The sequence below is a fragment of the Pogona vitticeps genome, chromosome 3, assembly GCF_051106095.1.
Source record: "Pogona vitticeps strain Pit_001003342236 chromosome 3, PviZW2.1, whole genome shotgun sequence".
Classification (NCBI taxonomy): domain Eukaryota; kingdom Metazoa; phylum Chordata; class Lepidosauria; order Squamata; family Agamidae; genus Pogona; species Pogona vitticeps.
The window spans coordinates 67,132,143-67,147,272 of record NC_135785.1 but is presented as its reverse complement, the minus strand read 5'-3'; the positions used below and the strand labels follow the sequence as shown (position 1 = coordinate 67,147,272).

The following is a 15,130-nucleotide window of genomic DNA, read 5'->3' as shown; positions in this document are numbered from 1 at the left end:
TACTAAGAATAAATTCCATGGGAGTTACTCCTGAGTAAATGGATATAGGACTGCAACATTATTTAGAGCTTTTTTCTAGGTCTTGTACTTCAAGACAATAACAGAGTTGAGGCCTCTTAAATGTGACACAGCTTAGGGCTTCAGCATGTCTCAGTTCATATTGGCCCAAGATGCAGAAGCATGAGTTAAGCTGGCAAGACTCATAGATGAAGCCATATTGGCTGTGAGACACTTCTGAGAAAGGCAGGAGACGCAAGAATCAAAATCACGATCATTGTCATCTCCTATGTTAAGACAGCCAGCACCAAAGGATTGCTACACACACTTCCTCCTACTAGGAGACAGGCACCAAGTTTACTTGTTTATGTAGTTGTGAGTTGCCCTTCATCAAGGATACCACAACAATGAATAATAATGTATTATTAAATTATCATAAAAACATAATATAACATGTTATAAAAATAATCATAACATAAATAAAATGTGGTTTTAAAATTATAAAGGACTAGCTTAAAATGGCTGGAGTTAGTGGAAGGACAATGTTTTGACCGGATGCTGAAAGCACTTCAAAGCTGGTGCCAATGGCAAGGATGGTGTTCCACAAAGGATGCTGAACAACATTCAAAGGTTCTTATACAAGTTGTTTACACAATGTCTAGAAGCCACCTTGAAAGAGCATTCTTCAGCTCTTAAGACTTGTCAGAGTGGTACAGAAAGTGTGGCTTAATGTTAGGAAAACTACATTATAACATCAATCTGTATGTATGACACTACCTATTTTATCTATCTATCTATCTATCTATCTATCTATCTATCTATCTATCTATCTATCTATCTATCTATCTATCTATCTATCTATCTGTCTGTCTGTCTGTCTGTCTGTCTGTCTGTCTGTCTGTCTGTCTGTCTGTCTATCTGTCTGTCTATCTATCTATCTATCTATCTATCTATCTATCTATCTATCTATCTATCTATCTATCTATCTATCTATCTATCTATCTATCTATCTATCTATCTATCTATCTATCTATCTAAAATATCTTTGCCCTGCCTTTCTTCTTAAAAAGACCCAAGGTGGCAATCATGGGCCCAAAAGTTCCTGCTTCTCTGTTATGACTTGTTATAATTCACTTAAAATCTTTCTAGTCTATATTTTCAGTAGATTTCATAGTTATGAAGTTTATATCAGATGTTTCAGAGACACAGATATTGTATCATTTGTAATAAGTTGAACTGAATGACAGTTGGATGAAAATCAAGTAATTAAATTTAATATCTATGCCACCTTTCTCCCTCTAGAGGGACTCAAACACAAATTTTTAAACAAATATAAAACTCACATGATTGAAAAACAAGTGTACTAATTATTGAAATGCACAACATAGAGCCCTGTGAAAACCAGTTAAAAATACACAGTTTAACAAAATCAAAGACCAATTATCCCCTTAAAGTCCCTTCTTCATCAGGAGTTTACATGTGAAAAGCCTGCACGGAAAGGAAGATCTTTGCCTGCTGGTAAAAGGACAGAAGGAAGGAAAGTAGCATGGCCACTGGGGGGCGGGGGGGTGGAATTCCTTAGTTTTGGAGCAGCTACCAAAAAGTCCCTATCCTGTGTCTCCTGGGCATTGGGACCAAGAGAAAAGTCTCTCCCAAAAATCTTTTGGCCTATGTCCAGAAGTAGCCTGGACCCAAGTCCTTTAAAGCTTTATAAGTTACAACCAACACTTTGTGATGACCAGACGATGGCGGAATCTCTGATCTAGAGGGGTAGTATGGACGCTTAGTTTGAATGTCTTTTGTTTATTATTCTTAGATTTTAAGTGTTTTTTTTTAGTTTTGTATGTTAGGTATTATGAATAAAAAAATTAGTTACAACCAACACTTTGAATTGTGCCCAGAATTCTACCAGTAAGCCAGTGAAGTAACAAAAAATTTCTGTCCTCCCCATATTCGGCTCCAGTCAGGAGTTGAGGCACAAGATCCCTGACCCACTAAAGTTTCCAAACAGTTTTCAAAAGCAGCCCAACATAGAGTGCATTACAACATCCAAACAGAATGTAAGGCATATGTCACCATGATCAGGTCAGACTTCTGAAGGGACAGGCATGAATGGTGGAAATACCTGTATTTCTGTTTCTGATTTTCAGTTTCTGATTTTCAACAGAAATAGACAACAAAAGTTCTGCCTTTAACAATGCAGATTATACAAGAAACACAGGCATATGTTTCACTAAATTTAATAGAAATTATTAATGAATAGATGCGTTGAAGTTACATTGAAAACAACATTTGCTCATTGGGAATAACTTCTCACTATAAGCATCGCTTGAAAAAGTTACTCTTTGGATCCCAAAGTCATGACCTCAGTTTTGGTCCAAAATAGTGACTAAAATATTTTAAGTTCTGGTTGTAGTCAAGAGGTCTTGCAAGTACTTAACTTTTGACTCAAATAAATCTACAGACTTCCTTTAAGATGCAGTAGGATCTCAACATTTTTCTTCCCATCCCTTATTTTGGCTTGTCTAAAAGAAATGCAATGAGTAATTAGTAGGGAGGCAACTGCCTGACATTTACAAATACTTTTAGAAAGCACCTCACTAGCTTATTAACAAAAGCCTCCGAGCACATCTCAAGATGATACCATCAAAACTCCCTCACAGCTGTACAGAAGAAATCTCTCTCCAATGATGACATACAGTAATGAGAAAATACAGACAGAGCCACGCTTTCAGGGGTTTTTGCTTGTGTTTTCAAGGTACAAACTGATATTCTAAGACAAAATGGAATACAAGGTCATATAAGACCTTCTGGGAGATGTTTCTTATGTTATAAAGAAGTGCAGAGTAATTTTCTATACATCCTTTCCAGTTTTCCAACAGTAATAGACTAATTCATTTCCAAACTATTGGGCTTTACACTGAATTTATCCCAGTCACCGTGACAGATGTTTCTTTTTAAAAAAAAAAAAAGGAAGAAAAGACTATCCCCTCCCCCACTTAACAGCTGATCAGTTTGTTAATTGGCTGACCTGGAATAGACCTGGAGGCCAACAATCAATACTTCTTGATTGAGTTATTCATTGTCCATACTATCTCTCAGTGTCTGAGGAGACCACTGCTGGTGCAGAATAGGACCAGTTAGGTAAGGGAACCTTCGAGATGGCATAGTCGTTGTTTAGTCATTTAGTTGTGTCTGATTCTTCGTGACCCCATGGACCAGAGCACGCCAGGCCCTCCTATCTTCCACTGCCTCACGGAGTTGTGTCAAATTCATGTTGATTGCTTTGATGACACTGTCCAACCATCTCATCCTCTGTCATCCCCTTCTCCTCTTGCCTTCACACTTTCCCAACATCAAGGTCTTTTCCAAGGAGTCTTTTCTTCTCATGAGATGGCCAAAGTACTGGAGCCTCAGCTTCAGGATCTGTCCTTCCAGTGAGCACTCAGGGTTGATTTCCTTTAGAATGGATAGGTTTGTTCTCCTTGCAGTCGAGGGGACTCTCAAGAGCCTCCTCCAGCACCACAATTCAAAGGCATCAATTCTTCGGCGGTCAGCTTTCTTTATGGTCCATACATCATGACAGGAAAAACCAAAGCTTTGACTATTCAGACTTTTTTTGGAAAGGTGATGTCTCTGCTTTTTAAGATGCCGTCAAGGTTTGTCATTGCTTTCCTCCCAAGAAGCAGGCGTCTTTTAATTTCGTGGCTGCTGTCTCCATCTCGGGATGGCATAGCTCCTAATCAATTCCCTAACATTACATTGTGCTAACATTTAACTATGTCGCTAACTATCTTAGTAATGTAAGATCTCTTATACTGAACAAAGACTTTAGTCCATCCAGGTCATTATTGTCACCAAAGGCTGGTAGCAGCTTATCAGGGTCCCAAGCAGGGATTTTTCCAGCCCTCCCCAGAGAAGCTGAAAATGGAACTTGGGACATTCCACCCATAAGGCAGATGTTCCACTATGGAGCTACAGCCATTCCCTTTGCTGGCTCATCCCAGTTCTTTGGAAATGTAAGAAACTCCACTTGTGTTGTGTTATTTATATTTATATCCTGCCTTCCCTCCAATGGGTTCAGGATGGTGCCCACTGATCTTGCTTATACCCACTTATTTTTACAACAGCTCTGCTCAGGTTAACAGTCAGTAACTGGCCCAGATCCATAGATCAATGAGGACTAAAATCTGCATCTCTCAAGACTCACTGTGCCACACTAGGTCTTTGTGCAAGTTTCATGTGTACACATGTCACTATAGTTACATGGATTATCACTTCAAAATTTTATTAAACCCACCGGGAGCCCAGTTCTGCATGCATCCACCCTCAGAGAGTATCAAATGGAACCCAAACCGGTATGTAAACATTCTGTGGATTTATGATTCTAGGACTGTCTTCCATGAAGGAAAGATGTCTGTTGTGCATACATGTTGCTGGTGTGATTTCTGGGTTCCAGTGACAATATTTTTTTGGCTTTGCATGCTGAGAAGAAATAGGGACTTTTAATGATGGAAATATAGCCTTTCTCCCAGAATGCAGGTAGGAAAAAGGTAAAATAAAACAATATATGTCTTATTTTGGCAAGTCTACCTTGGTAGACTGAATTTCCCAGCAGACTGCTGACTTTTGAACTTGTGCGCAGAAGAACTCAAGCAATCTGCCACTTGCTATTTCTGATGCTATACTCCCAAGCACAGTCTGTTTGCTTTTTCCCCCAGAACTTATTGACTCTGAACAGATAGATGAAACTCAGCTCCCTTGAATGTTCAATTTTCTGAATGTTCAGGGCAGTGGAATGTTTACCCATTTCCCCCAAACAGCGTTCCTTGGGGAAGTCAACGCACTGACTTGCTTGTGAACAAGCATCAAATATTAACTGGAACAATAATACAGTAATGAATGTTCTTTCTGTGACAACAGTTGTACGCTGCTTGGTTGGCCACAGGGTGGCATCTGCTTACCCATTTGTGCAAAATTCCTTTTCTTTCCACTTCCAACAAAATAGCAGCTCCACCACATTAGAGGAGGAAAAGAAATCCAAATTACTGCATAGAATGACACAGTCAGACAAAACATTTTTCCTTTCTGAATGTTCAGGGAACAGAGGTAAGGAGCCCGTCCTGTATATGAGTTAGGTTCTTTTAAAAAAGGTATAATGTATAGTTCAGATTTTGCCATACGTAGCTCAGTGTATCTTCTACGGTTTTGCAATATTATTGGTAACTTGAAAGAAAGATTAATTTATGGACAAGTTTGCATGTATACAGATCAATGGAAATACACCTTCTAGGTGTAAATACGCCCATACAGACCCATGAGCCTTTGCTGGTTATTTTCTTACTTCACTGCATGCCCAAATGACTTTAATGGGTACCTTTCCCAGTGCAGATGTATTTCTGCAGAACTACTAGCCATAGGAGTTAATGGGGTGTGCACTGAGAATTTAGGGAGATAGCAGTGCTGAGGAGGCAACTGTCATCAGGCAAGAAATATTCTGGGGAAAATATAGCACAAGCACATTGTATGATTGCCTTGAGTTTTTTTTTTTAAAATGTTAATTAGCTGCTTTAAAATGTGATAGTGAGCTTAGTATCAGAGGGACATGTCAGACTAGACACATGCCAGGCTTCTTTCTAGCCTTGCTCCTGACCCTGACCAGCAATAGATGCAGCTGGAGAATGCAGAGGAAAGCCGGTTGTTGCCTTAGCCAGTAGCCCTGACTTTAGCTCTGCGGTCTGTTGTCAGAAAGAGAATGAGCCTATCATATGTGGTATGGAGTTAATGCAAAGGCTGCAGTGCAGAGCCAGAACTGAGAGCCCTAAATATTACAAAAGGAAAAGGTTTACGCACTGAAGAATTTTAAAGTCTAAGAAGACAAGTAACATGCAAAGCAGGACAAAAGGGAGGGCATCATCAAATATATGTCCATTTGCTTTTCTGAAATGTATTGCTTTATTATTACTGGAAAGCGATAAGGGAAGTGGCTGGTAAGTAGGTCAGTTCATTCTGTCTGTCAGAATAAAAAAGGAGGAGGGAGCAGAGAGCTCTGGAAGAGAAGCACAAAAGGAGAAGTTTGTGTCAGGACCTCTCTTCTCATCACTAAAAAGCTTTGTAACCTATGGATGAAAAGCATTACGGGAGACCTGAGATCTTGATTACTAATGATAGACACATGTAATAGCCCAGGGTGTTCTAGCACTATCATTCTTTAATTGAGAAGCAGGCCTCCCACAAAGAGATGGGAAAAGCTCTAAGTTTTGCTCTAACCACACACCCGCCCCGGCCATCTCCTATCCTAATGTTTTAAACCTCTGGTTCTTACCATCCTGAATATGAAGGAAACTCTTTAAAAATAAACTAAGGCAAAGTTCTACAGTACTTGATATGTGTAGAGCAAATTCATTGGTTTATGGTTGCTCCTATGTGGAGACAGCCATGTTGTATCTGCCTGGCAGATAGATGTTAAAAACGAGGAACCACTTAGGAAAGAAGAGGTACCATCCCAAATTCAACACCCCCAAAATGGCTGAATCTAGAGCAATTCAAACACACACTTCTAAGAGTTAAACATCTTGGGCTAGGATGCATGAGTTTGTTGGTTTCTGTTCTCTCACATGAATACTTTTAACATCTCAATTACTTCCCTCCACACTTCCCTCCACAAGTATGAAGACATTTGCAAATTTTGGTGAACTCTTACCAAACGTTCTTATTAAAAACATCCCACTGCCAATTCAGTTGACCAAACATATTGGGATCTTCTGCTTCTTGGCTTGTTTGAACCAAGAGGCTACACTTTGACCTACTTCCTGTCTCCAAATAAGACATATCTGGAAACTGTGGAGTTTTAATTCTGTATCCTATCATTTAGTGACATCTATAAAGTGTATCACATATCAAGGAAGAAAGAGGTAATCAAGTCTGATCAAAATATGAGAAATAAATAACACTGTGACAAAATGAAGGCAGTATGTTGATTAAAATGGTGGTAAGGTAAACCTAGGGCATGCTTGTTTACAGGGCTGGCCAACCATATGCTTTCATAGGCAGATAGAAGTGATCCAACCAATAGCAGGCCATGATCTGAGCAGGGGAAAAGTCTCACTTCAGAGGAGTAGAGCATTCCCTATGCTTGGACCATTAAGTCAATGATGGACAAGACACCACTGAAGCCTGGTGCACTTCTAGATCAGAATCCATTTTAAAAATCCCTTTAGATAAGATTCTTCAAGTGTCCCTTGATTTCCCTAGCTAAAGTTTATGAAGAGTTTCCTGATGGTAACAGTTGTCTGTGAAATTCTTATCTTTGAAAGTGGTGTACTCTCCTTTCTTGGAGACCTTTAAACAACAGTTACATCTGTTCGGATGTGTTAGCTATGGATTTCCTGCACTGGCAGAAAGTTGGTATAGATCAGTGGTTCTTAACGTGGGCGATAATGCCCCCCAGGGGGCGATTTCATTTTTCAGGGGGGCGGTAGAATGAAAAGGGGCGGTGTGGGGGCGGTAGAGCAGAAGGGGGGCGGTAGGGGGCGCTGGAGCGAGCCAAATCTGTGAAGATGGCTGCAGCCTTTTTACAATGTGCATGAATATATATTTTCCTCCAATCTTAATTTAGTTTCAGAGTTTTCATCTTGAAATTTTTAGTTCCTGCATTGCGGGGGTTTTTTATGCCCTTTTTATATTTCTTTTTGCGTCTTAAAATTCACTTGCAACTAAATCATTAAATGTTACTTTTTGGGGGCTTTTCATTTTCTTGGAATTGAATTTTGTTTTCAGGGGTCATTGGATTTAAGTGTCTTAAATAAATAAGTAAGTAAGTAAGTAAGTAAGTAAGTAAGTAAGTAAGTAAGTAAGTAAGTAAGTAAGTAAGTAAGTAAGTAAATAAATAAATAAATAAATAAATAAATAAATAAATAAATAAATAAATAAATAGGATATCATCACCGCAGGGGGGGCGATGATAACTTCCTCAATGGCTCAAGGGGGCGTTTCTTTCAAAAAGGTTAAAAACCACTGGTATAGATGACTCTTGGTGTCTGTTCCAAGTCTTTTATTATTCTATGATCTCTATCATCAATGAAGAACTTTGTTTTTGTGGATAGGATTATTGTGTACTGCTAAGCTCCTGGTGCCCTCCATCTTTGATTGTGCTACCCTACTGCCGGCCTGCTTACCTCTGTGCCTCCATTTTAGATCCTTTTCTCTTTTTTGTCTTATGGGGGAAATTCTATTTAATTTCTTTGAATTATTTTTGTTACACTCCTGTGCCAGTGTGACTCCTTGGGGATTATTATTTTTATTTTTTCTCCTTGACATTTTTTTGGGAAAAAACCCTCATTTAATTCATCTTGTCATGGGGCTTTGGTTTCTTGGATTATTTTGGCTACCTTGCCCTGCCCTGCTGACTGGTGGCAGATGGACTCAAAGAAGAGAAGAGAAAGCATCAAGTGGTAGGGTGAGAGTAGCCTCTCCCATATTCTAGTAGCATTGGATGGGAGGGGCATTGACTGTATTTTTCCAGCTTTATTAGCTTGGTTTCCTTTCTTGGATTATGAGACAAGGGGCTGTTTGTATGTGGATGTGTTGTTGTTTTCTTGCTGTCTTTCCCCAGTATGAGTGTGTGTGTGAGACAGAAAGGTTGCTTTCCCTGTTTGGTTGATTTTTTAAAAAATGTTGTTTGTTAATTTACTGTATTTCTGTTATTTGTATATTTCGGTGGGTGTTAGGGGGGCTGTTTTGTTTGCTTTTGTGGGGGCCATGGGCAGGAGCGCCCTTTGTGACTGTGAAAATATGACACTGGACAGGGTGGGTAGTGGTAGTTGTAGGTTGTGCTGTTGATTCTCTGGTGCCCCTTTGCAGTAATTTTCAAAGTTCTTTAGAACTTTTGGGGTGGCAGAAAACATGAATAAGAAAATTTGAAATGAATGGCCTGAAAGAAGCTCTCCCTTTCTTATAAAACAAAAGGTTTGATGCACAAAAAAATATAAAAACAAAACAACCTTTCATGCCAAAAGGACCCTAAACAAAATAAATATGAATAATTTCACCGTGTACTAGGTGCTAGTTATGTTGAGGTAGAGGCTACTTTGACTTGTTCAGATATACAGTGGAACCTCTACTTACGAACATCCCTACCTACGAGCGATCCAACTTACGAACAGCTCTGTTCGCAAAATTTGGCTTCTACTTGCGAACGGAGCTTTCACTTACAAACAGAAAAAGGCAGGGGGAAAGGCAGGCAATTCAAATTTCTAACTGTAGGTGGCGCCAAGGCTTCTTCTTTGTGCTGTAGTTCTTTCGGCAGGTATACGGTGTGTTGCAGTTGGAGGCTTGGGAGAGCCTCCTCCTTTGGAGTGAGCCTGTATGTGTGTCTGCAGGGAGGTAAGCTGCTGTTTCTCCTTTAAAAAGCTGTTCTGGGTGGGTTGTGGTGTTTCTGTGCTGTGTTGTTAGTGGCTCTGTTTCGGAGTGAGCATGTGTGTGTGTCTGCTGGGAGGGTATGTTTCTGTGCTCTGCTTCGGAGGAGTGAGCATGTGTGTGTGTGTCTGCAGGGCTCTGGAGTTTTGTCTCCTTCTTAAACCTCAGCAACGGAGGTGCCTCTAGTGGTTTTGTTTTTTGTTTGTTTGTTTGTTTTTGTTTTGTTTTTTTGAGGTTTTTTCTTAAAGCCTCAGCAACGGAGCACCTTCCGACTGGGCTTGCAGTGCTCTTTTTTCTGGTGATTTTTTTTCCTTTGGCCGGAACGGATTAATCGGTTTTCAATGCATTCCTATGGGAAATGGTGCTTCTACGTACCAACATTTCAGCTTACAGCCACTGTTCCAAAACGGATTAAGTTCGTAAGTAGAGGTTCCACTGTACATGCTAGCCTTTATAAATTGAACCCATGGTCTGCCTTCTGTGGGTAGAAAGGCTCTGCTCAAAGGAGATGCCTGTGCCCAATATTTATGGGTCCCTAATCTACACACCACCACAGCTCACCCTATTTAGCAGGGCCTCTATGGGAAGGTTGGGTTGAGGAGGTCAGCTTTATCTAGCTCAGTTGCACACATCTAAATCTCCCATCTGTTCTACAACAATACGAATGAGAGTGAACTCAAATCCCCAAGTTTTCTGTGGCACAGTAAAGTTTTGGCAATCAGTATCAAGCCCTTCACTTACTCCCTTCCCTGTGGTTGCCTTAGGAAACTGATCTGTTCACTAGTGAAATCAAGCTAGTTGTAAGAACTATTTTTTCCCTGCAGAGATCTGGAACTATACCAGCACTGTCATGGACTTGAACAAGGATGGGGTTGGAGAGTCTCTGAGAGGATAAGTCAGCCACCAACCTGTGTGCTTTTCTTTGAACGTGTGTTAGATTTGTGGGGCCAGTGCCCCTCTCTGGTATGAATTCTCCCACTTCCACCCAGATATTCACTTCTCCAGTCATTAAATCTCATATTCTTCTTGTTTTGATTCCCTTCTGTTCTGATCTCAGAGCTAAGGCACAGGCTTTTGCCTAAGCGGCACATGGGCAATAAGATAGTGAAGCTTAATTCCTGTCATTTTGCCACAACCTGGAATTCACCAAAGATTAACCGTTATTTTGTTTCTGAAAAGGAAAGGCAATTGCAGGCTGGCCATCATGCCCTCCTTGCTCCTCCCTTGATTTATCATTCTTTGAAACCAAGAGGAGTAAATAGATATTTTAGCCTAGTCCAGATAATTTTCCGATGATCTGCCTCTTAAGACAACAGATGTCAATTGTTCTCTCTACCCAGTCATTTAGTGCTCATGAATGGTCTGATTAAGGTTTCCTGCTGGTAGATAAATGCCAGAGAAAAACCCCGACATTTACAGAAAATAAATGCAGATGGGAAGCAAAAGCACCTATTATCAGACTGGTAATAATAGAGGATTCTATGAACATCATTCATATAATTGTACAAAATGATGCATGTGAAGAATTAAATTAAAAGATGAGCCAAGTTAACAATGATCCCTCTGTTTGTGTAAGGCATCCTGGGATCCTGAGTTCCAGTGACCTAAGTACATGTTTTTATCAGCATTACGATTCTGGAAATAGGCTACTGCTGCCTTCAAAATGCATTGTGTGAGCTAGAGAAACACATGAGACAAATATGCTTAAATATAAATTAATTCAGATAAACTTCAGTATTTGCAAAGGGTGCCAGCTATCACTGGAACCACAGCTTGGAAAACACATTGGACTACAGCCCCCAGAATACCCCAGCCAGCATGGATAGTGAATTCCGGAAGCTGCCATCTGAAAAGTAAAATTTCTAAGCTCTGGAGGCATCTATGTTTTCATCCTGGAAAATAGTACTGAACAATGGGAAATTTTGCCTCTGTGCACAGACCATATTTTGCTTATACACACTGATTCTTGCTGGGTTGGGAAGTTTGAAAATTTGGTGCATTTACAGTGGTGCCTCGCTTTACGATTGCCCCGTTTAATGACGAAACCGCATTACGATGAACCGATTCTTCGCAAAGCAACGATTTTTCAACAGCTGATCGGCGTTTTCAAAATGGCCACCGGGTAAACAAAATGCCCCCTATGTCCACAACTCGGTCTTGCCTAGGTCGCGAACCGCTGCCGGGTCATGAACTGGGAGTTGGGGGCCCCTGCTATAGAGGAGTTGTTTATAGAGCTGTTCATAGCTCTATGTTCCATTCCTTTTCCTGAGGTACTTCTGCCTAGGTTTCATGGCACCTTTTAGTGGTTTAGGTGTCTATGAAAGCAAGCCTTGATTTCTCCGAGTTTGAGAGCGAGCCATAGTTGTGTTCTTTTGTTTTCAGTGGGACTAAGGCACTGAATTTGCTGCCGACTCACTCGACACACAGAGAAGCTTCCTGTATTATAGCTTTGATGGGCAAAAGCCTGACCTGTGCTAAGATTTGCATGTGCTGTTATCATTCACAAGACCTCTTTCTAGTGTACCATTCATAACTGTTATACTGAGAATACAGCTTTCCATGACTGTTGTTTGCAGTGGTACTAAAGGAGGCCTGACCCAGAAGCGCACTCTGGGGGTGGCAGGGGGAGGCAAACCTGTGCCTGCTTACCCAGCGGTATGTTCCATTCAGCTCCGCTGGACTGTGAGGAGACATGTTTAGGTTTGCAAATGTCTAGCTACAAAGCAAGTTCTTCCAGCAAATGGGTCAATGTGAATTTACCTAAAATATAGGGCCCCAGGAACAAGACAGTTGGGCCACCTGCCTGCAACATCAACTACAATGAAAATACAGGCATGCAAAGCACAGCCACTGGTATTTATTGTCCAGACTCTTATTAATAATTCGTAGGTGTTTCCTCACTTTCCAAACCTAATTATGATCTACTAAGAGCCATAAAGAGTACTGTTATGTAGAGATTTAGCTTGTCCACTGGAAGGCTAAAATTGAGGGGAGAACAGGAGCACCCCTGCAATGCTTCCAGTGGCTCCATGCCTGCTCCCTCACACGTTCGTCGTCTTTAAAACATTTAGAATTAAGTGTTACTTTCCTCCTTTATCAGTTATTTTCTATTCTGCTCTCTTTTGTTGTTGTTGCTGCCTGCGTATTTCATTTTAATTCAAAACTAGCACCGGTGCTCATCCTTGCATGATTTAGGAGCCCTCAAATCTCTTGTGCTTCCCTCTGTGTCTTCCTTCTCATCTACCGAGGCATACCTGTTCTTGGCTCGTCCACCCATGGACCCATCCAGTGACCCAGTCTTTCTCTCCACTCAGCTGTTGTGATTCTTTTTTCCTCCCCCCGGATTCCCAACAATTACCCTTTCTCTTTCTCTCTTCTCTTTCTTTTCTTTCCCACCTCACTTTTCCGCCTTGCAGGTCTATCCTGGGGCTAATTCAGATTTTTCACTCTGCTCACTCGTCTCCCACCAGGCTGCAAGGTGTTTTCTCTTTTTCAACATTTGGAAGAGTTCTGTTGTAGTCATGTCCAGGATTATGGTTTCTACTCACCAGGGAACTGGAAACCAAGCCCTATGAGGAAATGCTGAAAGAGCTGAAAATGTTTAGTCTTGAGAAAAGGGGATTGAGGGCAGATATGATAGCACTTTTCAAATACCTGAAAGGCAGTTTTACTGAGAAGAGGCAGGATCTCACTCATCCCAGACTGCAGGACACATGATAAAAGGCCCAAATTACAGGAAGCTGGATTTAGGCTGAATATAGAGAAAAACTTCTTAACTGTTAGAGCAGTATGACATTGGAACCAGTTACCTTGGCAGGTGGTGAGTGCACCCATGTTGAAGGCATTCAAGAGAAAATTGGTCAACCTTGTGTCAAATCTGCTTTGACTTGGATTACAGCATTAAGCAGGGGGTTGGACCCCATGGCCTTGTACGCTCCTTCCAACTCAATTATTTTATGATACTTTGATTCTATGAGTTCCATAATCACGTGTATCACATTTTGCAATGACAGGAAGTACAACATTATTAATGTTTTATTCTAGAGGTGTTAACACCGAAAATTCTTATATTATTAATATTATATTGGGAAGCTTTGGGAATTTTAGCTCCTTAAGAACATAAGAATGTATAAGAAGAGCCCAGCCTAGAATCCTGTCAGAAGGCCAACATGGGGAGATTTAACAATCAAAGGGATTGGGGACAGGGGATACATTTATAGGCCACTAATAAAAAATATTTTAAAAAATCATGCAAAATGCAAGGTTTTGTGGGTGAATCACATGATCAGAGGGACTGTTGACATCTTCTTCAGGACTCAGCCAATCCCAAGGGTGCTGCTGTCGCCTTGGGAACCCAACCCCATTCTCCTGGGTCTTTGTGACCTCACACAGCCCCACCTCTCTGCTGGCAGATAAAAGGGCCTTGCTGGGCAGGGCAGGAGACCAGAAGGGAGGCCAGTGGCCAGAGGGCAGTCCGGTAGAGAGAGCGGCAGCAGCTGCAAGGGACCCATCCTTTCTGCCCAAGGCAAGTTCTCTTGCGGAAGCAGATGAACTTGCTAAGTGGGCTTGCGAGTTAAAAGCTTGAAGCTGGCAGAGATCCGTGGCTTGAAGCTGGCTGATGTCGGCGATGGACGGGGGGGGGAGTTGGTGGATGTTGGCAGACAGAAACTGGTGGAATCTGCCTGTGGAAACCGGCTGAGGCTGCAAGGCAGAGGTTGGCGGATGAAGCCAGTGGACGTTAGCCTCCTGAAACCAGCTGGGGGAAGCTTGGTGGATATGGTGGAGGGAAGCCTGTGTGTGTGTGTGTGTGAATGGCTGGTGGAGTGAATATGTGTGTGTGTTGGGGAGGTGGCTGGTTTGTGTGTGTGTGTGTGTGTGTGTGTGTGTGTGTGTGTGTGTGTGTGTGTGTGAATGGGCTGACTGGCGTTCCATGGGGATGTCACCGAGGCATTTGTGTGACCCAAGCATTCGGGAGCTGGCGGAGCCTGGCTGCAGTAGCGGAGTGGAAAAGATAAATTCGTCCATATTCCTGGTGGAAGCCAGTGGATGTTGGCAGGTGGAACTTCAGGATGAAGTTGCCAGAACGTTGGTTTGGGTTGATGCCAGTTGACGGAAGTGGACAAGCTCGTCCCTTAGTTGTTTTTTCTCTTTCTCTTGCAGGCCCCGAAACTTCCTCTTCCTCACGGGGATGAGAGGGATCAGAAGGCAGGCGTCCTGCTGGAGCTGAACCAGGCTGTTGTCTCTGCTGAGGATACCCATTTATCCTCTTTTCCAAAACCAATGAAAGAATTTTCCGGAATTCTTTTGAAGTGTTGTCTTGTTTGTCAGGGGCTGTCACTGGATTATCTTCCCCATCCCCTTATTATATCTGGGCCCCAATGCCTGGGGTGGGTCTTTTTGGTGTCGGGCCTTGTGATGTCACAGGAATTGGGAACATAATATTTCTCCATGGATGTGTGAGGGAGTGAGCTAAGCATTGTGGGTTCCCTGTCTTTGCCCGCCCTATGGGCGGTATTAACAAATAAGTACTTAACTGGTCCTCCAATCCCCCATTTGGCTAGACCAGTAATATTAGCCATTTCACCCCTCCTCTGGACCACCGCAGCAGCAGAGGGGAGTGCCGAAATCCGGGATCGGACGATGGGTAAGTATTTCTCTATGGTGACTTATGGCTCGTGTGCCCACAGAGAGGGCTCTGTGTGCCAGCTGTGGCATG

The 15,130-nt window shown here is 41.9% G+C and overlaps 1 long non-coding RNA gene across 1 annotated transcript; it reads left to right on the top strand.

Moving 5' to 3' along the window:
• The first annotated feature begins 4,982 nt into the window (after window positions 1–4,982).
• Window positions 4,983–14,713, top strand: LOC140705503 (uncharacterized). Its single transcript, XR_012084897.2, has 2 exons — window positions 4,983–5,106; window positions 14,575–14,713. It is a non-coding gene; the product is annotated as an uncharacterized LOC140705503 (long non-coding RNA).
• The last annotated feature ends 417 nt before the right edge of the window (window positions 14,714–15,130 follow it).